Source organism: Globicephala melas, chromosome 7, assembly GCF_963455315.2.
Source record: "Globicephala melas chromosome 7, mGloMel1.2, whole genome shotgun sequence".
Lineage (NCBI taxonomy): Eukaryota > Metazoa > Chordata > Mammalia > Artiodactyla > Delphinidae > Globicephala > Globicephala melas.
This window is the reverse complement of record NC_083320.1, coordinates 94,667,788-94,693,132: the sequence shown is the minus strand read 5'-3', so window position 1 is coordinate 94,693,132 and position 25,345 is coordinate 94,667,788. Positions and strand designations below refer to the sequence as shown.

Here is a 25,345-nt window from a genome sequence, read left to right as displayed (position 1 = left end):
TAGGTTCTTCAGAATCATTTTTTGTTTTTAGATTCCATATATGTGTGTTAGCATACGGTATTTGTTTTTCTCTTTCTGACTTACTTCACTCTGTATGACAGACTCTAGGTCCATCCACCTCACTACAAATAACTCAATTTTGTTTCTTTTTACAGCTGAGTAATATTCCATTGCATATATGTGCCACATTTTAGGTTGCTTCCATGTCCTGACTATTGTAAATAGAGCTGCAGTGAACATTGTGGTACATGACTTTTTGAATTATGGTTTTCTCAGGGTATATGCCCAGTAGTTCACAGCTCTCTCTTTTTAAGGTTCACCATCCTCTAGGGAAAAAATACACGAGCCCTGCAAAACAAGAGGCAGTTGAATACTTTCGTAAGCAAGAGAAAGATGTAGCATTTTTCACTCCCCAGGTTTTAATAGTTTCAGTGTACAAAACAGAGACTTTGTACCTCATTAAGGCAGCCAGTGCAAGGAAGAAGAATGTGGGACAGAGGAATGGTGGGTGGGGCATGGATGGTTATGCCAGAGGGGGCTTCAGAAGGACAGCTTGCCCACTTCTTTTTTTTTTTTTTTTTTTTTGCTGTACGCGGGCCTCTGACTGTTGTGGCCTCTCCCATTGCGGAGCACAGGCTCCGGACGCGCAGGCTCAGCGGCCATGGCTCACGGGCCCAGCCGTTCCGCGGCCTGTGGGATCTTCCCGGACCGGGGCACGAACCCGCGTCCCCTGCATTGGCAGGCGGACTCTCAACCACTGCGCCACCAGGGAAGCCCTTGCCCACTTCTGTTAGCCTTCCAAGACAGAGCCCTTCAGAGCTCTGAAATCCATGTTGCCTTTTCGCAAATGTACCGAATGAGGCTGTGACTGATTTACAGAAGGGAACGTGCCCAGCCTCTCCTGTAGAGGCCCGCTGGATTCCACAGCTGGCCTGTCCAAGCTACGTCCAGACCTGCAGGTCAGAGGGCAGAAGCCAGGCTTATCTTGGGGAAATGGCAGGCCAGGGGTGTCCAGACTCGATCTGTCGGGGACAGGAAACCCGGTGGCTCTAGTGGTCTGGCCCACTGCCAACACAGATCTCAGTCAGTGGCTTTGAGTCTCAGGCTCTGTCAGATGACGGGGTGAAGCCTCCCACCCTCACCCACCCTTTTAAAGTCGGGTAACACTGACGACACCCCTCAGACTCTAAATCAAGCCCAAGGCAATGGTTGAATACTGGTTTCCCCAAGACCCACACCATTTTACCTAGTCATAGGTGGGACTTGTCTGGAAACGTCAGCCACCCTGAGCAATGTGCTGTCATACTTTCCCTGATGAACTGCGAGGCAATCAAGGTAATTAAAGAAAACTCTGCTTGTTCAAATGGGAGCGGGAAGCCTCTCTTTACCTCTTAAGTTTGACTAGGGTCCTTGTTTTATGTGAGGGTATTGGGTGAGGCATCTTGGCCATTGGTGACATTTGTTGGTGCTTAACGACATCCATTCTGAACAAGGAACAGACTTTTTCCTCAAAATGCTAACGTTTTAGATACAAATGAACTTATTTACAAAACAGAAACAGACTCACAGACGTAGAAAACAAATTTATGGTTACCAAGGGGAAAGGGGTAGGGAGGGATAAATTAGGAGTTTGGGATTAAAAGATTCACACTACTACATATAAAATAGATTAAAAAACAAGGACCTACTGTATAGCACAGGGAACTATATTCAATATCTTGTAATCAATTATAATGGAAAAGAATCTGAAAAAGAATATATATGTATAAATGAACCGCTTTACTGTACACCAGAAACTAACACAGCATTGTAAATCAACTATACTTCAATAAAAAATTTAAAAAAAAGAGAAGAATGACAGAGGCTCGGGTTGAAGAGGCCAAGCGCTGTTTCTGTCATGATGACAGCCCTGTATTTTGGGTTTACCTCCCAGGACGGGGAGCCCTCTCCTCAGCCCTTACTCTGATTCTCTGATGGAAGGTGCAGGGGGTGGGTTAGAATGCACTGACTTTTGTTCAGGAGTTTGGGGACTTGGTGAGCGCCCCTGAGAGAGACCATTCTTTCTTTGCACCCAGACATTTCTCTCGCCTGGACAACTTTGCTGCCACTACCCTGGCCCGGCTGTTACCTTACCGACCAGGGTTCTTGGCCTTCCTTAATCAATAGAAATTGATCAGAGGCCAGACAAGAAATTCAGGCAAGGCTCTATTGGGGCCCCTGCTGCAGCAGGGGGGGAGCAGGAACAAGCAACAGCTTCCCTTGCTTGCTTGCTCGCTCAGGGGGAGTGAGCTGGATCCTTATGTGGGGTGAGGGCAGGGGTGTGTCCAGGGGTCAGGCCGGACCGGGGGCTTAGGTGCTTTGGCTACCCCTTGTTGTGTGCAGGCAGCATGTACAGTACCCTGCTTTTGCTCCAGGCTCTTCAAAAGTGGCCGTTGGGTTTTTTGGTCTCTTTGTGTCTTTTGTCCAGAATTTGCCCCAACTGTGCGTGCACGCACTTATTTTTAGTCCCATATAGTTTCTTTGTATCCTGTTGCTTGAGGAGAGGTGTGTCCAGGTGCGAGCACTGCAGCAGAGGGTCCTGGGTCCCAGCCTGTCACACAGCTGCTGCCATTTCTTGCCTGGACCATGCAGTGGCCTCTGCCTGCATCGTCTTTTCCCCGTCGGTGCAGCATCTTCAGCAAGCTTTTGAAAATGCAAACCAGATCACTGCCGTCAGTCTTTTCCTACCGAGAGGCCATGTGGCGAGGTGATCCAGAGCTTGGGATCTGAAGTTGGTCCGACTGGATTCTGATCCGTCACTAGCTGGGTGACTTGGGGGCAACTTAGCTTCTGTGCTCAACTGTAAAATGGAGATGATGATGCTAATAGAACCTACTCATGAGTTGTTGTAAGGATTACTTTTTTACCTGGAACATTTAGACCACTGCTGAATAGATGTTAGTTATTATGTTTATTGTCAGTGTTCTGCCTAAAATTCATGGGCCTCCTAAGCCTAGACTCCAACACAGACTTCTTTTTTATTTTTATTTATTTATTTTTTGCAGTACGCGGGCCTCTCACTGTTGTGGCCCCTCCCGCTGAGGAGCACAGGCTCCGGACGCGCATGCCCAGCGGCCATGGCTCACGGGCCCAGCCGCTCCGCGGCATGTGGGATCCTCCCGGACCGGGCACAAACCCGCGTCCCCTGCATCGGCAGGCGGGCTCCCAACCACTGCGCCACCAGGGAAGCCCCCAACACAGACTTCTAACCAATCTTGTGAGGTGCAGCACCATCCAAGGCTGGGCAACTTGTCTTCTCTCCCAAGGACTCCTCCTGCCTCCTCCTGTTTTCTACCCACCCTAGCTTCTTTCAGTATCTCCAAAGCACCACACTCTCTCCTGCCCCAGGGCCTTGGCACAAGCTTTTCCTCTACTGCGGATGTTTGCCTCTTTGCCTGGCCGACTCCTGCTCTTCCTCTGTATCTTGGTCTAAGTGTCCCATCCTCGGGGACCCCTCCCTCAACCACTGAGGTGGAAGGAGATCCTTGTCATTCTGTGCTGCAGCACCCCCATTTTTTTTTTCTTTCATAGTCTTTGCCACAGTTTGTAATTTTCCGTTCATCTGTAGGTTTGCTCGATTGGTATCTTCAAGCTCTCCTCCCTTTAAGCGCCGTGAAGCCAAGGATGGGCCCACAGCATGTGGCACAGGCCTGCCCTGCACTGGCCCGTGCTGCTCCCTGACTGTGATGAATGAATACTGCTAACCCAGTCGGGCTTGTGAGCTCCTGCCCTGGGCCCACAGTCGGCGTATGTACGACCTTGTGTTTACCTCTGCAGACAGAGACCTTTCCGAGCACATTTCTGGGTCATACGTCAGCCATGGAGGAGGTACAGGGGATACAGAATTTAATGGTTCTCAAACTGTAGCGGGCATCAGGAACACCTGGAGGACTTGTTAACTTGATTGTTGGCCCGTCCCCAGAATTTGATTCTGTAGGCCTGGGCTGGGGGCTGGGGCCTGGGAATTTGCATCTCTTACAAGCTCCCAGGTGAGGTTGCTGGTTTGGGGACCCCACTTTGAGAACCACTGAGAGAGGTGTACAGATAGCAAAGCAACCAACCATCACAGTGCTCAGAGACCTGCTGGGTCATGGAATGCCACCAAGGAAACAAAGGCTGGGAGAAAAGTGAACAGGGCGGCTTGCTGTGGGCCATCCAGGTGAGTCTGTCCCGGTTCCTGTCCCACTTGCTGTGTGTAGTTGTGGGTGAGGTCGTTAACGACTTCACAGTGGGAGAATCTTTTCTGCCTGCTTCTTTTGCTGCTGAATTGGTAGAATCTAGGGGCTAGAAAGGTTGGAGGTACAGGATCCCGCCGGAGAGGAATGTTTTCCAGGAGCTCATTGTAATCATGTTGTGAAGGCCCCAGAGCGGGGATCCCGGTGGTTTGATGGAAGCTGCTTCTGCTGCCCGTTCCTCTATAGGAAAGCTCCTGGTAAAGGCCTCTTTAGTGGGCCCCCTTGCTGACTGAGAGCCACAGGAAGCCCTGAGGTTTACCTAGTGGTCCTAGGCAGGTAGGCATCGTCCAGAGCCCTGATCCCCTCTTTCCCATCACAGCCACCACGACATTTTCATGGATCTCAGGAGCTTTTCATGGCCCCTGGAGGCTCCTATCCCTCCATGACAGGGAGGGAGACTGTTGCTGGACTGTGATCTCTGGAGTCAGGTGCCCCCAGGTTTGCTGTTGCTTCCGGTAGCATGCCTTTGGGTAACTTGCTTCTCCTTGGGTTTTCCTGTCCTATAAGACAGGGGTGTTGATATCCAGGGGAGCTTATGGTGTAGGGGTCAAGTTGAAAAGCCAAACAGAGGCATCAAGTTGAAAAGCCTTGCTGGTGTTCGCTGTTGTGACCCCCAGCAAGTGATTGGATCTTAATAAGACTCAGCCGCCTCGTTTATCATATGGCGATTAGAATGGTACTCGCCTCCTAGGGCTCTCGGGAAGATAAAATATTTGTGACAACTGGTGGATTCCAAATAAAGTCTGGAGTTTCGTTAATGGTGTTGTGCTGATGTTAATTTCCTGGTTTTGACAAATGCATTATGGTTGTGTAAGAGGTTAGCATTCAGGAAGCTGGGTGAACAGATACAGGGACTCTGTCCTATCTTTGCCACTTTCCAGTAAATTGAAAGTTATTCCAAAATGAAAAGTGTATTTTTAAAAACGTTGGCGAAGTAGTCAGGGTGCTTGAGATTTAGTAAGCCCTCAGTGCACGGTGGCCGTTACCATTACTACTAAGACAACTACAGTTACTGCTGCTGATACCTTGCAGCGTCGTGGTAACTCATGTGTGTGTCTAGCTGACCACTCTACAAATGGTATGTGAGTTCCTATTGCTTCCGTAACAAGTTGATACAAAATTGGTGGCTTAACACAGATTTGGTAAAGTTCTGGAGATCAGAAGTCCAACAGACGTCTCATTGGGCTAAAATCAAGATGTCAGCAGGATTGCATTATTTCTGGATGCTGTAGGGGAGACTGTTTCCTGGACTTTCCCAGTTTCTAGAGGCGGCCATGTATTCCTTGGCTCAGGGCTCCCCCTCTCCATCTTCAAAGCAAGTGATCACGTCACTGTGATTTCTGCTTCTGGGATTCCACGTTTCTCTGACTGACATTCCTGCCGCTCATTTATAAGAACCCTTCTGATTACTTTGGGCCCACCTGGATAATCCAGGATACTCTTCCCAGCTGAAGATTCTTCACTTAATCAGATCAGCAAAGGCCCTTTTGCCACGTAAAGCAACATGCCCAGGTTCTGGGAGTTGGGACAAGGACATCTGTGGAGGCCATTATTTTGCCCACCGCAAGCGCTAAGGTATCTTCCTTCTCCTTTTTTCACCTGCCTGTGTTCCCCTTCCCCTTTACAGCCTGTAGGTGGGAGGAACCTGTTGTTTGATTTCCTTGGGTGGAGCTTATGCCCACGGGGCAGAGAGAGGGCAGCTCTCAGCCATTTCCCGTGGAGGCCTGAGCTCCACGTGGGTGGCTGCTGGGGGTTCAGACTGTGGCTCGGGGTCTAGCACGTGTGTGTGATGTGCCACTGGGTGCCATGTCACTGAGTGGTAATGGACTTAGATTCTTCAGTTGTGGGCTTGGTACTTTGGGCACCAAAATGGTGACCCCAGCTCGCTCTCGGTTAGCAAATTGTGCTGACGTACTGACTGTTGAGTCTGAAGGCTGATTACATCTGACCCCTTATGAACACTCTCTGGGGGTCATAGATGATCCTGAATGTCATACTCCCTTAGTTCCTTGTCCACCCCTCCTCTTCCTCTTGACCTGCCCATCTCTATCTAAATCTGGACTGCCGAGCATGGCAGCTAGTGGCCACGTGTGGCTTTTGAACACTTGAAATGCAGCTAATCTGAATTGAGATATGCTGTCAATACACACTGACATTTGGAGACGTAGTGTGAAGAAAAGAACATAAAAGACTTCGTTAATGGTATTGCAATGCCGCTTACATGTTTTACAATAATATTTTGGATATATTGGGTTAAACTACAGTATTGAAATTAATTTCACCTGTTTCTTTGTTTTCTGCGGGGGGGCTGTGCTGCGCAGCATGCAGGATCTTAGTTCCCCGACCAGGGATCCAACCCCCGCCCCCTGCAGTGGAAGCGCAGAGACTTCACCACTGGACCGCCAGGGAATTCCCTCACCTGTTTCTTTTTAATGTGGTTACTAGAACATTTAAGATTATATATGTGGCTTGCATTGTTTTTCTTTTGGAGAGTGCTGGGCTAAATCCTACTCATCATCTGTGAGTTTGTGTGTGTGAGCGTGTGTGTGTGTGTGTGTGTGTGTGTGTGTGTGTGTGTGTGAAGGGTCTTTTTATTTCTGTCACTGTGATATGTAAAAGGCTTCCCCAGGATTTCTCTTTCTCTCTTTCCCTCCCTTGTCTGCGTCTGTCTTTTTCTCTTTTTGTCTCTCTCCCCTCCTTTTGCAACTAGCTGGCTGCATGAATCTCTGGGAATGTTAAATCCTTTGAAGCATGTTGAGGTTGCCCAGTAGAGGAGGCAGTGCGTGCTTTACCCCAGACCATACAGTTGGGAAGTTCATCACTGTCTCCATCTCCCCACCTTACTCTTTACGCCTGAGCAGTTTTCAGATTGTTTGGATTTATTTCTTTGGTTTTATTTTTAATAAAGTTATTTTATTTTATTATTTATTTTCGGCCGCATTGGGTCTTCGTTGTGGTGCGTGGGCTTCTTACTGCGGTGGCTTCTCTTGCTGCGGAGCACGGGCTCTAGGCGCGTGGGCTTCAGTAGCTGTGGCTCGCGGGCTCTAGAGTGCAGGCTCAGTAGTTGTGGCGCATGGGCTTAGTTGCTCCGCGGCATGTGGGATCTTCCCGGACCGGGGCTCGAACCCGTGTCCCCTGCATTGGCAGGCGGGTTCTTAACCACTGCGCCACCAGGGAAGCCCATCTTTGGTTTTATCTTTGCTGGGGCTGGTGGCACATCTTTTTAACAGCCCTCGAGGGGAGTCTAAAATCCCTTTCCCAAAACTGCCACTCTGGGGAAGGGGGATGGTCCAGGGGTTCCTAAGTGGCATCAGAGTCATCTGGGGAGTGAAATGCAGATTCCTGAGCTCTGCACGCTGGTGTTGCCCAGAATGAGGCTGGATGTACACCAAACAAGTCAGTGGACTCGGCCTGACTTGGGGGACAGTGCAGCCTGGCTTGCAGCGTAAGCCTCAATATTCATAGCTGCAAAGTGCGGTCTGGCTTGCCCGAGCCTCTCGAGAGAGATGCTGATGAGGTGGGTACAGCTGGGGGTGGACGCAGCTGGTCCTCCCTGCTCCCCTCCCCCAGCACACAGCACCTGATGATGATGAGTTGGGCTTATTAAGAGGTCATCCTTTCCTCCAATGATGAGGCAGTGAGAGGATAGATGGTGGAGAGTGGCTGGAAGGTACGTGGCCCTTCCAGAGGCTACAAGGGAGAGCTGTGTGGTTAGTTGGGTCCCCATCATGGCACCGTCGCCTGTCAGCTCTGTGACTTGGTGCCTGTTACTTTAACTCTGAGCCTCTATTCCTTCATCTGCAAACGGGGTGGTTGTAAAAGTCACCGGTCCTGGAGGTCGTGGCTGGTTGGGGAGCGTGGGTAATTCTGGCCGCCTCTGCTGTGTTATCTGATACCTTCCGGTGAACTTCAGGCTGGGAGCATCCAGCTGATTGCCCCCGGGGCAGATTTGGGCGAGGGGAAACCTGGGGACACCCGGAGGGAGGTAGTGGAGCTGAGAAAGTTTGAGGTGGAGAGCCGCTCGGAGGATTCGGGCAGGGGCGGTGAGTCTGCAGCTCTTTAGGGACACGCAGGCCCTTGTGAAGCACAGCTCCCTCGCCCTGGGTACCGCCAAGCCTTCCCCCGCCTGTGTCGGGGAGAATGGCTGTCCTTGGACCAGCTGACAGAGCGGGACTGGGGTAAGAACCTGTGAGCCTGAGCGAGCCCAGGGCATCGAGGCGTCGGCTGGGCTGGACTGAGCTGAGCTGGGTGCTCTGGGAAGGAAAGGAAGTCCTCTTTCAGCTCTGGGGATTAAGACCATCGCAGGGAAGACACATATTTCTGCTGGGAGCCTGCTTACCCAGTAACTCCTGCAACCCCTGAATGCTGTCTTCTTGCCCTTCCTCTCCCCTCCAGCCCTGGGGGGATCGGCGCCAAGGATTTGGAGCTTGGGCCTCCTGGGCCCCGGCCTGGAGCTAGGGGGAGGCAGACGTCAGGACCCTCAGGGCCCCGTGGGAGGGGAGAGGGGACGCACCAGGCCTCTGTAATGCTCCAACGCCCACTCTTGAGTTTCCGGAAACTTGCAAATTGATCTGAAAGAGTGGAGTTTCTTTTTCTTTCCAATGAAAGTGTGATCCTGGCTGGGGACTTCCTTTCTGGGGTTGCAAGGGTTTCAACCACTTGTTTGAATATTCAGACTTGTGGGTTTTTCTCTCCCCTAGCGCTTGGGGCTCTTGTTCGGTTAGAATGATTTCAACCATAGGTTTGTTTTGGAGAAGTAGCTAATCGTCCTAGTGTATTTTCCTTTCAGGAATGGCCTCGCTAGTGTTAAGTGTCAATCTGAGTAGATGTGAATATTTGGAGATGGGGACGTGAACGCAGGTGATTCGCCTTAAGGCAATGGGTCTCCTTGCAGCGCCCGGTGGAATTTTCTGGCATTCACTGTGTGAGGACTCTGGCTGATGACCCGGGGGGTGCGGATGGGCAGCTGAAATTTTTGTCGAAGCTGAGTTTGTGTGCGCAGCGCGCGGTGAGGCCCAACAAACCGAATCGTGGTTGTCTGGAGGGGAGAAATGTGGGCTGCAGGGCCCGGCAAGGAGAATGGGACAGCTGGCGCTCAAGGACCCGAACCCCCCGATGGTTTTTGGGGAAGAGTTTGTATGGGCACAATTTGGGCTGAGGGCTTCCTCTGATCGGTTGTTGCAGGGGGAACGGGGTGGTGTTCAGGGATCTCAGTCATCAGCCATCTGGCTCCAGCCGGTCTGGGGTCCACGTGCTTTTGCTCAGCCTGAAGTTACCTCCTCCACCTGGGTAGGGGGCCCTGGTTCCTGTAGAAGAACTCAGAGATTCGGATCAAATTATTACACACATTCCCCCGGAGGAACCAGAACCAGGCCCCGTCCTGCACTATTGTTTGACTGCCTTTCCTTTGTTTCCTGTATTCCCTCACTCCCTAATTAGTAACTGTTTGGCCTTTGAAACTCAGAAAAGGTCTGGGAGGCTGAAGCCTTTTTCCTGCAAACAAGAAACGGGGCACACGGCAAGGCTTTTGTGCCCAACAGCATCCCACAGGGTCCTGCTCTGTTTCCAAATGGCCCGGGCCTGGTTTATGGACTTAAAGAATGTGACTGGAAGCAGGTGACAGTGATGTGAGGATACATGGGTGTTTGTTTCCTTTTCAGTTGTGTTTTGACTGAATTAAATTCATATTTAATAAACGGCACAGAGTGAATTGCTGACTAGGTACGGGGAACTTCAGGTATATTCCCTTGTATAATTCTTAGACGAGCCCTTTAAGGTTGATTGCTAACCCCGTTTTACAGATGAAGATACTAAAGCTGAGTGGTGAAATTTCTCCAAGGGTCCACAGCTGGGATCTGAACTAAGTTGGGATTTGAACACAGGTTTCTTTTATTCCCATGACTGTGTTATTTCTACTATGCTGCATGTCCCCTTAAGGAGACTTACTAATAACTGGGAGAAAGAGAGAGGGTAAAGGTAACCGTTACTGAATGCCTGCTGTGTGCTAGGCCCTATGCTAAGTGCTTTACCTTTGTCTCCAGGCCACATTGCCTGGGTCAGGGAGTGCGGGTGGAGGATTGGTACTCTTATGACCTTGGTTTCACAAAAGACAGCACTGAGGCTTAGAGGTGTTAAGTGCCTTTCCTGATAAATGGTGGAGCTGGAATCACAAGACGGAGTCTGGAGCCTCCATGGGCTCACAGTGAGCAAACTGGATGTGGAAGGGGTCTTCATGGTCTGAGAACCCACTGTCGAAATAATGAACTTACCAGCATGGATAGCAGCTGTTTTCAGTGGATTAGCAAATACTTGCAGAGCGTTGATTTTTGTGTAAGAGTCTGGCTCTGAAACGCTGTTCAGAGATACCAGGAAGTGTAGGACGTACCCTGTTCTAGAGGAGATGACTGGTTATTAGTGTTACCGCACCCAAAAGGGGATGGGCATTTCAGGCCTGGGAAAATTTCCCAGAGCAGATGTTGTCGGTGTTATGGAGGGTAAGTTGGATGTGTTGGGGGGCAGGGAAGACCTGAAGGCCAGGGTTGGATCTTAGAGAAGGTGGCACCTGACCCACCTTATTGATGTGTAGAGGCCTGACCTGCGGGTTGCTTCCCAAGGCTCACCTGGCAGGTGGTCGGGAATAGATTGGGAGGTGGAGGGATGAGGCTAGAGAAAGGTCCCCCAGGTTACAAAGCTGTTGTGAGCTACTGGGCAGGAAAGGGTTAATGCTGGACCTCTCCTTGGAGGTAGTGATTCTGTTGGCTGTGGTCCTTAAGCAAAGGTGAGTAATGCCAAAGAAGAGAGGCAGAAGTCGGCCTTACTCATGTGATGGAGTTGGGAGTTCAGAGATGACTTTCATAGGCTGTAAGAGAGGAACATGTTAGTTTATCATCACCTTCCCCCAACCGAGGATGAATTGATTTGCATGTTTCTTAGAAAACTCTCCTCCTCGATTTCTTGTCTTAGCTTTACAAAGTTCCCATCCATAACTGTGGTGAGAGAGCCCCAGGTCTGACCTGCGTGCTGATTTGAGTCTGGGACTGTCAAGGGGTTACTGTAATTACCTAAAGGAGTTCGCACTGGAGGTGGCATTCAATTGTCGGTCTACCACTTTATAGACGAGTACCGGCAGCCATGAAGTCTGGCGTATCTTGGGCGTGGAGTTCAATCTTAAGGGCCTGGTGCATAGACAGCAGTGGGGAGGGAGGAAGGAGAAAGCAGTGAAGAATGGAGAGAGAGAAGAAATGCCTCCTGTAGGGCACTTGCAGGTTGGAACAGTCGAAGGTCAGATCAGTGACCTTGCCTCTTTATCACTCTGTACGTCCCATCCAGGGCTGTTCTAATCCAACAGTAACCAACACTGTATTTTAGGATCCTCCCCCAAAGTGGAGCTATACCCAGAGTTTCTCAAGTTTTTTAATTCCTGGAAGTTTTTTTTTTTAAAGGAGTTTTGCCTTTTTGTTTTTTAATTTTATGTATGTATGTATGTATGTATGGCTGTGTCGGGTCTTCGTTTCTGCGCAAGGGCTTTCTCTAGTTGTGGCGAGCGGGGGCCACTCTTCATCGTGGTGTGCGGGCCTCTCACTATCGCGGCCTCTCCCGTTGCGGAGCACAGGCTCCAGATGCGCAGGCTCAGTAATTGTGGCTCACGGGGCTAGTTGCTCTGCGGCATGTGGGATCCTCCCAGACCAGGGCTCGAACCCGTGTCCCCTGCATTGGCAGGCAGATTCTCAAGCACTGCGCCACCAGGGAAGCCCTCTGAAAGTCTTTTAAGTAACTCCTTCCAGGTCAGGTGTCACTGAGGGGACTGAGGCTCTCTTTTCTAGCCTACTGTCAGACTGTCATTGTCACCAAAAGCCTGTCTCATTGCTGATTCTCCAGCTTTTAATAAAGCAATTGAGAGAGATTGGTGGGAAATACCAATCTGATTGAAAGGTGATTTTCTTGCATTGATTTACTTAATAATTAGAAACGAGAGACCAAACGTGGGGACCTTGTCTTGCCCAGGAGGCATAGGGAAGAGGGCTTTGGTGAGGAAGAGCCTGGGGATGCCCCTGTGTGGGTGGCCATGCGTGTGTCTGTGTGATTGTTCCTGGTGAATCCCGACCTGTGGTTCCACAGGGTGGTTATTCCCGAATGGAAGGCCTTATTACGATGATTGTTTGTTAGCACCTCTAGTTTGACACTTTGTGTTGTATGAGGTTGGTCTGCTTGCTTTATAAGTTTATCCAGTGACCTAACTTCTCAAGGAGTGTTATTCCTAAAAGATGACATCTGAGGACATGTAGGTATGGCCTCAGTTAGCCTAGTGAAGCCCTTAATTAGTTCTGTGAAGAGGCTGGTCCTTCTGTACAGTGTCAGAAGGATTTTAGATGAAAAGATGCTGTCCTGAAATATCTCTACCCCTGTGCTGTCCGGTAGAGCTTTCTGCCACGATGGAGATGTTCTGTATCTCTGCTGTCCAACATGGTAGCCACTAGCCACATGAAGCTGTGGAGTACTTGAAATGTGCCTAGTGTGTCTGAGGAACTGAGTTTTTTATTTTATTGTAACTTAAATAGCCACATGTAGCAAGTGGCTACTACTATATTGATGATGCTCTAGACAATGGTCAGAGATGACTGATGGCCGTGTTTAGAACTTAGATTTAGGTCTTATTTGGGCAGGCTTGTTTGTGAGGGGAGATGTAAGATACAGGGTACTCTAGTGGACATTAGAAAGTCTAAGAGATAGCATAGAATTGTGGAATTTTATTTGAATGTTGGACTTCAAAAATCTAAAAAAATGATACAGATGAACTTAGTTACAAAACAGAAGCACTCACAGACTTAGAGAATGAACTTATGGTTACCAGGGGAAAAGGGTGGGTGGGGGGAGAGGGATAGACTGGGAGTTTGGGATTGACATGTATACACTGCTATATTTAAAATGGATAACCAACAAGGACCCACTGTATAGCACAGGGAACTCCGCTCAATATTCTGTAATAATCTAAATGGGAAAAGAACTGGAAAAAGAATGGATACTTGTATGGGTATAACTTGCTGTACACCTGTAACTAACACATCACTGTTAATCAACTATACTCCAGTATAAAAGGAAAAATGTTGGACTTCAAAGAAGACTTGGGTCATTGGAGCTGGGGTAGGCAGGGAAGTTTCTTAGAGGAGAATGGCATGCCCATAGCTTTCAGGTTTTCTGGAATAATTTCCACACAGCCGTAAACGTTCTCTTCACTCATGCGCCCAGGGAAGCAGTATGGTATGGAAGACTCCAGGCTTAGGAGCCTGACAGATCTCTGTGAAGATGGGGTTCACTTATGCAAGATATTTAGGTTTCTAAGCCTCCGTTTCTTGATCCGTAAAATGTGTGTGATGGTACCTCCAAGAGCTCTTGTTAGGTTGGATAACTTATACAGAGTTCCTAGTGTCTTGGAACATAGCAGGTTCTCAATGAATGTAGGTGTTATTATTGGAAATAGGATTAGCATATATACACAAAGGTCCCTGACTGTTGAAAAGTGCATAATACGATTGAGTTTATACTCCTTTTCTTTATATCATTTGATGAAGGAGATCTGTCTCTTGACACATTGAGCTAGGAGTCCTGAGAGTGTCACAGAGAGAGTGGGGAGAAGGCAAGAAGGCTGTGAAGAGGCTAAGTAGTACACAGAGGGACCCTTGCCAAACTGAGAACTCTAGTGTGATAAATAAATCCGTCGCTGCGGTCACTGGAAAGGGCACAAGTTTATCAGCGTGTCTTGCAATCTTCAGAGTTCCAACTTGCATTCTCCTCCCCTCCCAGCAGAGTATTAACTGGAGTGTACAGCTTAAACACTCTCTGGGGTTCTGGGTATTTATTTGCATGGCACCTTGGACCCCCTCCTGGAGATGATTCCATTATCATTTCCTTATCTGGCTTCTCTGTTTACTTCAACACTTGAGGTTGATTTAGTATCTTACAGGAACCAAATATTGTCTTCCAGACATCATTAATCTTGCCTTTCTTACCAGGCCTAAGTGTGAAATTAATCAAAAAGGAACGGGAAATTAATAATACGGTTGGTAGTCACAATTCATCAGGCTACCTCACAGCAGGTATGAAATTAACTTCGAATTAACACACGCTTCAACAAATTAAAGGTATAGAGAAGGGTTATTTATTATTTAGGAAATGCCCCTTAATGCTTCCCACTTTGATAATTAGTTAGATGATGGGTGGTGTCTGGTGATAAGACCCATTCTGTATTGTGAGGTCGCCTTGAGACCCATGGAAAGCATCAAATCAACGTTCTTTTTTCATGTTTCACTTAGATAAATGAGACCAAGCCAGATGGTTAATGCATACTTGTTTCCTGTGAGTTGAAAAGGTTTGCCCAAACACTTGCAGTTTTGATCTCTATTTGCAATAAACTAAATTTGATCCCGGGTTCTGTGTTTCCTTGTTATGACATGCAGTATGATCAGTTTCAAAGGAGACATTATTATGCACACATTGTGGAAAAGAATGGAGCATTATAATTATAACTCTCTGTTACAGCTTTCGCCGAGGTTGATAAAGGACAGGCTTTTGTTACTGAATTGTTCCTATAATTACATCAGAACTAACAGGCATCAGTCACCTTCCATTAGGGGTGGGAGAGAAGGAGCCTTACTTATTTAAGTGATCACATAAGGTGCTGAATGAATCATCCTCAGCCTCATCATGAGGAATTAAAAATAGAAAGGAGCAGTTGACATCATCCTATAGCAGGTTTTTAAGGAACAGAAAAATGCCAGATAGTTTTTAAGGAAAAGAGCCGCCTGAAGTGATTCCCCAGGCCACATGTGAAGAGCCTATTGGCAGCAGGTCTCAGGCTTGAGACTACATCCCAGACTCCTGAGGGGCTTGTTCAGATAGATGGCGGGACCCCAACCGAGTTTCTGATTGGTAGGTGCGTGGTGGGGGCTGAGATTTTTGCATTCCCCACTTCCCCAGGTGATGATGATGTTGCTGCTTCCAGGGCTGTACGTTGAGAGCCATTAGGCTAGGGGAGAGAAACAGGTGTAACTCGGATGGTTCCAAAACCAGAATTTTAAGATTAATTCCCCGGTGGCTGTTAAAAATAATTTTGATGAAAATACTGAGCTTTGGGGTTATGTGCCAGTTTTGTAAAGGGGATCTGCTCTTTGTGACGTCAATGAATGTTAAAAATAGTTGCAAACCTTGGTAAGTGGTCTCCCGGCCCGTGTCTTGGTAAAATCTTGGGTAAACTTGTTTGGCTACAAGTATTCTCTCTGTAATCCAAGTTAGTGATGAATTCGGAACTCGCAAGGAATGCATTTTTTTTTTCTTATTTGTAAATCGAGCACTTTACCTAGGGACCATCTGTAGCACGGTCGTGTTAGGTAAGGGTATTCCAGGGCCCAAGGCACTAAATCATTGTTAATTGTCACACCTGCCTGACAAAATAGCTGTTAGCAAAATCAAAATGTAATGCATCGGGCACCACCAGGCTATGGTTCCAGGCTTCTGACCGGTTCTAGAACTGCCCTTTTATTATCCTCTTATAGGAGTAACAACCACAGTAATAATTGCTAACATTTGTGGAGGGTTCGCTGCCTCTCTGATGCAGCAGCTGTGCTTTTTGGGCGTAGTAGTTTGTGAATCCCCCCATCCTTTCTGACTGAGGCGCTGTGGTTCTCTCTCCTTCAGACACAAGGAGACAGAGGCTTGGGGAGGCACTGGCGTTGTGAGGTTGGGCCTCTGCATTTGAGTCCAGGCGGTGTGAGCCATGTGAGGCAAATGTAGATTGGAGTCTATTTTGGGAAGCTCTCAGTGGAGCCTTGATGAAAGACCTCACCGAAATGGAAAGATGCTAGCAAGTTTGAAATGTGATGAAACCAAACATATCAGGTCAAAATTGTAGAAGTTCTGATGTCAAGGACCACTCTAGATCTTTGTAACGGGGCAAAATTTTGCTATGCGGTAAATTTAGCTGCTCTGCCCAACCTAAGGTGAAAGCCATATATGAAGCCACTCCTGTAATTATGGGCCTTTTTTTCTCTGTGACTAGCTGATGTTCCTTACGGAAGACTGAATGACTTAAATCTTATAATGATAGGGAACTATACTCCATATTTTGTAATAACCTTTAAGGGAAGAGAATCTGAAGAATAAAAAATATATATATATAACATATAGAAATATATATTAAATTGAATCGTGCTGTACAACTGAAACTAACACGATATTGTAAAATCAATTATACTTCAATTAAAAAAATAAAAAGAATTAAAGGAAAAAATTTAAAAACGCTTATAATGATGGTCATGATTTGTTTGTAATGTGTAAGCGCTCAGTGGCCTTATCGTTGGAAGTCTTTTTTCTAGACATGAAGATATTTTAAGCTGAGCCATAAACTCCCTTCAACTATTTGCTCACATGAATCAATGTCGGGACAGCTTTGGTGTTCACAATGAGCCACCTTTGCTTAGGCTGTGGAAAAGAAGAGAGGGAAAGCCTGCTTTGAGTTGTATCCCCGGTCACATACAGATTCTGAGATTCTCTATTTGGAGAGACATTGTCCACAGGGAATAAGAGGATGGAACACTTGGGTGTAAAATTGAAAAGGGATCAACCCAACAGATGACGGTGCTGAAGGGCATTAGGGACAAAGAGGTGTGAGACCCACCAGTCTGGAATTGGCCTCCATTATCCTGTGTCATCAGATGCAGCGTAGGTGCTGCAGAGGTGGTCCTTGAACAAGCTGGGTTTACCATGGCTCACTTTTAGAGATGCTTTGAATGGGGAAGGGGCGATAGGCAAGATACGCAGATGCAGACTTCTGATAGAATGCCGCTTGAGAGGGCAGAGCTCATCAAGTAGATTGTTTTGTTTGTGGGTCATTTATAGTATATTTTATCCGAAATATAAAATGAAAGGGGTATAGGTTGGTTGAAAATGGGATTCCAGTTTTTCCTAGCTACTCTCTATCTCCAGTGATTGTTACCTTATTCTTTCTAGATTGAATTGCATTCCCATGATCTCTATTTACAAGTGCTTTCACAAGTTTAGGTTTAATTAAGGGAGGAAAATCAAAGCATAAGCCCAAGAAGAGATTGAGGGGGCCTATTATTAATACCTAGAAAAGATACTTTGGGTAAAAGCTTGATGAAAGCTGTGGAGTGGTGCTGGTTTTGAAAATTAGGAAGGAGAAAGGACTTCCTTCAACATTTTCTTTATCTATAGACGCAACTAGAAATGGCTATAAACTTTAATCTTATATACCTGCAGAAAATGATATTTAAGATTAGTTGAACATTAAAGCTTTGCTGAGGATTAAAGTGAATGGCCTTTGGGTTTCTTGGTGACCACGAATTTTGCTAATGTATAGAGCCAAGCATAATGCAGTAGTTTGCGTATGACTCAGGGAATAGCTTGTCTGATTCTTAAAGTGAAGTCGAGATTGAGTTCTTAATTAGTCTGAGTATTATTAAAGAAAATCCAGATTTGAAAGCGTTGGGGGAGGTAAAGGGTAATGAACTTTTCTCTTCCTTTTGGCACATCATGAACACTTTGACTTATGAATCACACCAGTGTCACTACTGGTATGATTCATTAAGTCACCACGGGCTGTGCACTTGATCGCAACATTCAAAGGCAAATTGCCAGGTAATATACCAAATTAGGTGTTTATGAAAACATACAGAAAAGAGTTAAGGCACTGAAAGTAAGTTGATATTATTGCAGTCGGAGGCACATGGGTGTTCATTTTGTTAGCTGACACTGCTACATGAGAATGTGTTTTTGATGTTGACCAAGATGCTTAGGATTGTTTTCTTGAAATGTATCTTGGTGCTGCTTACAGGAGTTAGTAGCTTTTCTGTATCATGATAACCCATTCCTTCACCTCAAAGCTATCTCAGAATGAAGCTGGTACAAAAGGGGCCCCGTGGTCACCAGCATTGATTCAGTTCCTTCCAGCCTTCTACCCTTCCTTAGCAAGCATTTGAGGCCAGACTGTTTCATGGAGATGGTGGATTTGGAATAACAGCAGGTTGAATCTGCTCTTGTAAGTTGCCCCAGTGCACCAACCCTCTGCTATTGTTCAGAGACTGTTGACACACACACAAATGTTAGTGCTGTGAAGGGTAGTTATATGCTGCAGACCATATAAAGAGAGAATCATCTTTGTGTTAAAAAAACAAAACTCTTTCAGACATTTCCCAGCAGAATATGGTACATGTTCTTCTGTGAGGGTCTTAAGTAAAAAGTAGACCAGTTGGCTAGTCTTAGAAGACTTCTGGGCAGTTAGTTTGAAGATGGGTCTGTTCAGCATCGTCTTTATTCTTTTCCTCTCCCTCTCCTTCCCTCCCTCCCTCTTCTTCCCTCCCTCTCTATTGAGCTCTCTTTCAGTTTTATAATTCTCTGCTGATAAATTCCATAAATATCAGAAACACACTGTATGTATTTGTTAAAAGGACATGTTTTCCCCCTTTTCTTTTTCTGTAAAGGAGTTTTTTTTTTTTTAAAGAAGATGTCGTTGGTAGGAGTTTATTAATTAATTTATTTTTGCTGTGTTGGGTCTTTGTTTCTGTGCGAGGGCTTTCTCTAGTTGTGGCAAGTGGGGGCCACTCTTCATCGCGGCGCGTGGGCCTCTCACGATCACGGCCTCTCTTGTAGCGGAGCACAGGCTCCAGATGTGTAGGTTCAGTAGTTGTGGCTCACGGGCCTAGTTGCTCCGCGGCATGTGGGATCCTCCCAGACCAGGGCTCGAACGTGTGTCCCCTGCATTAGCAAGCAGATTCTCAACCACTGCGCCACCAGGGAAGCCCAGTAAAGTTTTATAGAGGAAAGATATTAGTGATATCAGAAGCACACATAGTAGATATATTTCTAAAATGGTTTTTTACTGCTTTTCTGATTTTATTCAAGGTGAAGCAGGTACAAGTAATCTGTTACATTTAAATGAACAGGCTTGTGATTCAACTGGCTTTATCTCGTATTGCAGACTCCTTGGTTTTTTGTCGTAGGGCTCTGTATTTTTTAAGTCATGTGTATACACCTACTTGAGACTGTGTGTATAAATTAATGTAGTCTAGTCCGGGAAGCATTAGGATTGGTAAAAGCTTTGGTTTAATGCCTCCTGAGACTTGGAACAAAGAATGGTTTTGTGGAGATGCTCCATCTTCGCCAAATGTAGCCTTACTCCTGCTGAACTAATAATGGATGGATTTGGATCCTAACAAGTGAGATAATGTAATTTTTTAGACAAATGCCTCTGGGTGTTGAAGCGATAGGGAATGCTCACCTAGCTATTTTTCGGTATTTATCTTAAAAGGCATTCGGTTCCGAAATGTGAGAGGCCTAGTTCGCAGAAGCTCTTTGTCAGCCTGTCTGTTTGCAATGGATCAAGTTCTTAGAGGAGAAACTTAAAAATGTCTTTGTTCTTGTGATTGCAGGAGTGATTACTGCTCTGTAGTAGACATTGGAGGCGGATCCATCAGGCCATGTAAGTACCACAGTAAGCACATATTTACTTGGCTAAGCACAGACCCTGGGATATTTGCCCTTAGGGGGAGAGGACCGAGGATTTGAGTCAGACGTTAGCATTTGGAACCGTCAAAATGCACCACAGTCCCAAAGGGCCGGGGGGTTGCCCTTCTAGCGCAACTCAATCCCAAGGAGACGTACGTCCCTGGCTATTTGCTTGAAACCTGGTGAAATTTATCTTTTGGGTTAGCTGGGCGAGAATGTTTTATCTGCCTCGAATTAGTGAAGTGACTGGAGCAGAAGGTCATTTATTACTTAGTCATTATCAAACGTAAATGTATTGGGCTGGATTATGGCCTGATACTCTTAGGTGGAAGGGCTGGCCCCTTCAGACACAGAGGATCATGGTATGAACATAAATAAGCAAAGCCAATGAAGTGGAGAGTGTGACTCAGAATGACTGCACAATCTCTGAACTGTGTCTGTATCAAGGAATTGTTCACGGAGTACATTTTCCTAAGCCCCCAGTTATGAACGTATTTTACGGAGGAAGCACTTTGCTGAGCGCTTCCTTGTTCTAACTGTATGAATAGTCCTGAGTGCTTAAAACCACTGTCTAAGCTACCTTTGAGAGTCAACCTTGGTAAATCAGACATTCAGCTTGGGAGCAGAACTTTTGGATTTTACAGGCTAATAGGATTTGGGTGTCAAGGTTATGGGACCAGCAGAATGACACGTGAAACATTCATAATTCTTGTTTCTCTTATGTGTGTGGATCTTTGAACAAACTTTGTCCCTAACAACATCACAGGAAAATCCATTCCAGCAACTGACAAGCAGATGAATGTCTGATGTGAATAAAAGCCTTAGTTAGAACTCAAATGATGTGACCATGTGACTTTTATCAGAGGCTTCTCTCTAGCTGTCACCTTGAAAGTTTGTCCCGCTGGGAGAAACCAGAGAAACAAGAGGTGTCTCTGTCAGAACCTCAAAGAGATTTTGCGTGTCTAAAGACATATGGTTTTGTCTAAGAACAAGCATATTTAATCCCTCTTACACATCCCCCTACCTCCACATCACACACATGACTGAAAGGGAGTGGTTTTCAGTTCAGGGACCGGACAAGTAAACCGTCTATCTTCAAGGGTCTGTTCTGAAACTAGAGGAGTGCTGACAGATAAGGAAGTCTGTTCACTGCCCTCCCAAGAGGTGCGGCGCATGGCAGCTGGGGCTGTAGCAGGCTGGCGTCGTGAAGAATAGGAGCTGGGTCTGCGGTCCCTGATACCCAGGTGCAGTGGCTTATGCTCTGGGAAGGATGTGCATCTTTCTGCCTCTCCTCTGCTGTGATTTTCTTTTTCTTTTTTTCCTGCTCTGTGTGGGGTTGACAGTCTTTGTGGAGCACGCAGACGTGTTGGCATCATGTGGCACTCCTGGGCTGTGTCTACCTGCCACCAGATATGGTGTCACCTTCCCCCTTCAGCGCGCCAATACCTAGCTGCCTTTGGAAGGGCCTCTTGGCTCCTTTCAAAATAACTACTGAAAGAGCAGCTGTCTGTCAGCCTCCTCCAGAACCATGGAATTGGGCTGCTGTCAACCTGTTGGAGGAGTTCCCAACGCAGCAGACTGGCTGTCACTGACATTTATAACTTGAAAGCCGTATCACAGATGAGTTTGCGTGTCTTACCATCTTTTAAGTTAGCCTTCAGGTTATAAAGCACACCCTCCACACTTTGACAACGCCCAGGACTTTGGAGGTGGTTGGGTCTTCCTGAAGGTGGAGAAGCAGTCACCCTTCTCCCCTGGCCATTTTGTAAAACTGTCTTTCTTCTGATGCAGTGGGAAGGAAGTTGTCCCAGCGTTGGGCTTGGGTTTATGTGTAACCCTGAGTCGGTTTAGATCAGGGAAATGATTGGCTTCTGGAAACAAATGACTCTAACTCTGCTACAGAGTCTGTGGTAAGAAAGGGTGTTGCTGGGAAATGGGTGTCAGAAAATGTTTCTCACCTAGGTTGGTAGATCTGTACCTGGTTTTTTATGCCTTAGTTTCTCAAAGAACCATCTCTGAGTTTCATTTCTGGAGACCTGACCGGAAGAGAAGGATGCAGTGTTGATAAAAATGGAAGTTAAAACCATAGCCACCCCAGCAGATCTCGTGAACACACACTGCCAGAGGAGAAGGCTAAGGCGCAGGAGGGCAGCAGAAGGCGTGTTCCTCACCGTGGGTCTGTCTAGACTGTACATTCCTTGAGCACGAGGGTTGGCCTTATTCCTTTTCACACCACCAGTGGCGAGTACACAACCTGGCATGTGGCAGCAGGATGAGCCAAGCCAATGAGTGTCAAAAAGAAACAGGTGTCATAGGCAGGAAAAATTTGGTTTCATTTTCTTTTTATCCTGCTCATGCAGGCGTTGAAATACAGTCATCAACAAATCCAGATGATGGAGTTTTCAAGTTCATGGTGTTCTCCTGTTGGCATCAAAGATGAGTAATCTTGGAAGAGGTGTAACACAAATGGGGGCTTAGATGGCAAGTCTTGGATGCAATTAAGATGAAACAGCCTTCACTGTCCGTGCTCAGATTGCTTTCTGTGGTTCCCAGGCTGTTAGTCACGTCTTGGGAAATGTCAGTGCCTGACCTTGGCTGTGTGCCGTGCAGCCGCGTCCACTGCATGGCCTGCCTGGAGTGGGGCAGGGACAGGCTCTTGAACCAGCTTGATGGGGGCCACAGGATTTGGGAAGAGAGTCAGCTGAGGATGGTTGTCACCTTCCCGGCCCTTTGCCTGTGGTGCACATTGGATCTCCATCTCGGCCCTCCTTCTCCAAGCCCAAGAGTTGCCTGCAGTCTGTCTAGACAGCTGCCGCCCATTGATAGCTGGGCATGTTGGATTAACCTCGATGCCCTGTTTGCCCCAGGGAAAGGTGGGGTGCAGGGCAGAGGTCAGGGCTGGGGCTGCCCCTTGTCACCAGGCCAGACGTGGAACAGCAGAGCAGTTGTCTTCCCAAGGCATGCCTGGTTTGGACTGGATCTAATCAGAATTCCCGGTTTGTGGCAAGACGTTTCAAAACAGCGTCATGTGTCTGTTCTCTGGCGATACTTGAAAAAAAATACTGAAAAATGTTTAAATATTTCAAATACCCAGACAAGTGCAGAGACTTAGTGGAATACTTGCTCATTTACATCCCCCTCGAGTCCCTGCCTTTCTGAACTCGTGGATGACACGTCTTAGTAACTGTGAAAGGTGCCGATGTTGGCGTCTGTTAAAATTACCATCCTTTTGTCCCTGGAAAGTCTAAAACACGTGGCCTGCCTGGAACGCTCCGGGGAGGGTTGGTGCTGCCTGGCTCCGCCCTTTCCTATGGTCTCGTTCGTTACGTCACTGTCCCGTCATTGTCGTCTAGACGGTTTCTCTTCATTCATTTTCAAGGAGGTGTATGTGTTTAAATCCTTCTCCCCAAGTCCTCCTCCTCCACTAGTTCAGGGCTCCCTTGTAATGGGCAGTTCAGTGGGTCCCGCTGGACAGAGCTAATGCCGTCTCCACGTCCCCTTCCCATAATACACTTCATCATACCTGATGCCGCACACGTGACTCACTCTGTCAGTAACCTCTCCTTTCTCCCCAAGGCGGCGTGGCATCTCACCACGTATGTCGACCTCCCTGGAGGAGACAGGCGAAGGTTCCTTTACTTTGCGTCTCAGGTTTAGGTGATGGATAGAGAGCATCTGTTGGGTAGGCTGAGGCTCTCCCTCGGGTTAATTAACGCGGGTAAGGGCCACGGACGGTTTTTTTCTTCTTTTACCGTGATGGCTTTCTGGGACCGGAGTCCTGTGTTATTTAGGCTGTGTGGATGAATGACTGATTACTTTTAACTCTTCCTTTTGGTCTGAGCTCAGGATGGCTCACAGGAGTCAGTGCCCACTGCGCATGCATTGGAGGGGCTACCGGAAAGTTTACCACCACCCATTTAAAGGGAGATGCCTGCTGGAAAGGAAGGGTGAAAGGTAGAGGAGAGCCTGGGTGAGGGTGAGTCAGGAAGGATTGGGGAAGGGGGTGTGGTGGCCATGGGAATTTGGTTGAAGAGTTTGTGGCCTCTCCCATTGCGGAGCACAGGCTCCGGCCACGCAGGCTCAGCGGCCATGGCTCATGGGCCCAGCCGCTCCGCGGCATGTGGGATCTTCCCGGACCGGGGCACGAACCCATGTCCCCTGCATCGGCAGGCGGACTCTCAACCACTGTGCCACCAGGGAAGCCTGGAACCGTTTTTTAAAATTCTAAATCATCATGGTCTGGTACCATAAAAATAAATTGCTAGAAAAAGTGAGATTAAAGAAAGAAGAAAGTGGTCCCCTGCGCACATGGCGCTGCGAGTGGCACGGAGCGTGCGGGCCGCGGTCTGCAGCCTGCGCGCCGTCTCTGCGCCCAACGTGCCCTGGCCGCCGCGGCCCTGGGGACTGCGGGCGGGCGCCGTACGGGCGCTGCGCACCGGACCCGCTCTGCTGTCGGATCGTAAATTCACAGACAAACATGAATGAGTAACAGCAGAAAACGGTGTTGGAACAGTGGGAATCAGCAATTTTGCACAGGAAGCTTTGGGAAATGTTGTTTACTGTAGTCTGCCTGAAGTTGGGACAAAATTGAACAAACGAGGAATTTGGTGTTTTGGAAAGTGTGAAAGCTGCTAGTGAACTCTATTCTCCTCTATCAGGAGAATTAACTGAAATTAATGAAGCTCTGGCAGAAAATCCAGGACTTGTCAACAAATCTTGCTATGAAGATGGTTGGCTGATCAAGATGACACTCAGTAACCCTTCAGAACTAGATGAACTAATGAGTGAAGAAGCATATGAGAAATACGTAAAATCTGTTGAGTGAAAATGGAACCCCTAAATAAACTAGTTTGAAACAACTTAATCTAAAAAAAAAAAGTATAAAATACTAGCCTTCAATTTTATTATGAGATTCAAAGACATAGAGTTACCTTGTCCACTGACTGTAAAAGTTAAAAGGACACTTACCCTCAGTTTTGGTACTTAGCTCTTCAAACACCAGAAACACTTGGTGGACTGGCCCCCCTCTGTGGATGCTCCCACCCGCTTTGAGTAGTAGCACTGACCTGGGAGATGGGGGTCTCAGCTGTTTCTGCTGGAGGGCCCACCCTGACCTCTCTGAATCCTGGTTTTTATGCTACAAAGTGAAAGTGTTATTGGTCTGCAGGGCACTGTTCTCCCCGACAGGAGATGAGTGAGGAACCAGGAACAGTGCCCATTTCTGTGTTCCTCACCCAAATGGTGATCTCTCTTTATAGAGATCCGTCTGGAAGGGACCTGCTGGGGGTTATTTCATATACGCCTTTGGCCACCTTGACCAGATGTCTGCCCAGCTCATTTGAAAGGCACACGTCCTGCGTTTGTGACCTTCTGTAACAGAAGGACCTCTGTGTGTGTGTGTGTGTGTGTGTGTGTGTGTGTGTGTGTGTGTGTGTGTCTATACGTATAGTCATACCCAGTGCAAGTTTCTTTTTCCTAGTTCATAGTTTTAGGCTGGTGGAGGTGGGGAAATTACCCCTTTTAAGAAATCATTTAGCATAATAAATGCTGGAGAG

At 47.3% G+C, this 25,345-nt stretch overlaps 1 protein-coding gene and 1 pseudogene across 4 annotated transcripts in view; both read left to right on the top strand.

Moving 5' to 3' along the window:
• Positions 1–25,345, top strand: part of MGAT5 (alpha-1,6-mannosylglycoprotein 6-beta-N-acetylglucosaminyltransferase) — a 369,708-nt gene that overhangs the window by 35,702 nt on the left and 308,661 nt on the right. For 3 of the 4 annotated variants that reach the window (XM_060302520.1, XM_030850100.2, XM_030850097.2), the window contains exon 2: positions 19,715–19,764. The exons of the other annotated variant lie outside the window; for it this stretch is intronic. The gene's annotated coding sequence lies outside the window, so the exon portion shown is untranslated. The remainder of the gene's footprint in view (positions 1–19,714; positions 19,765–25,345) is intronic. 4 annotated transcript variants of the gene reach the window in all.
• On the top strand, positions 24,099–24,615 carry LOC115849127 (glycine cleavage system H protein, mitochondrial-like; annotated as a pseudogene).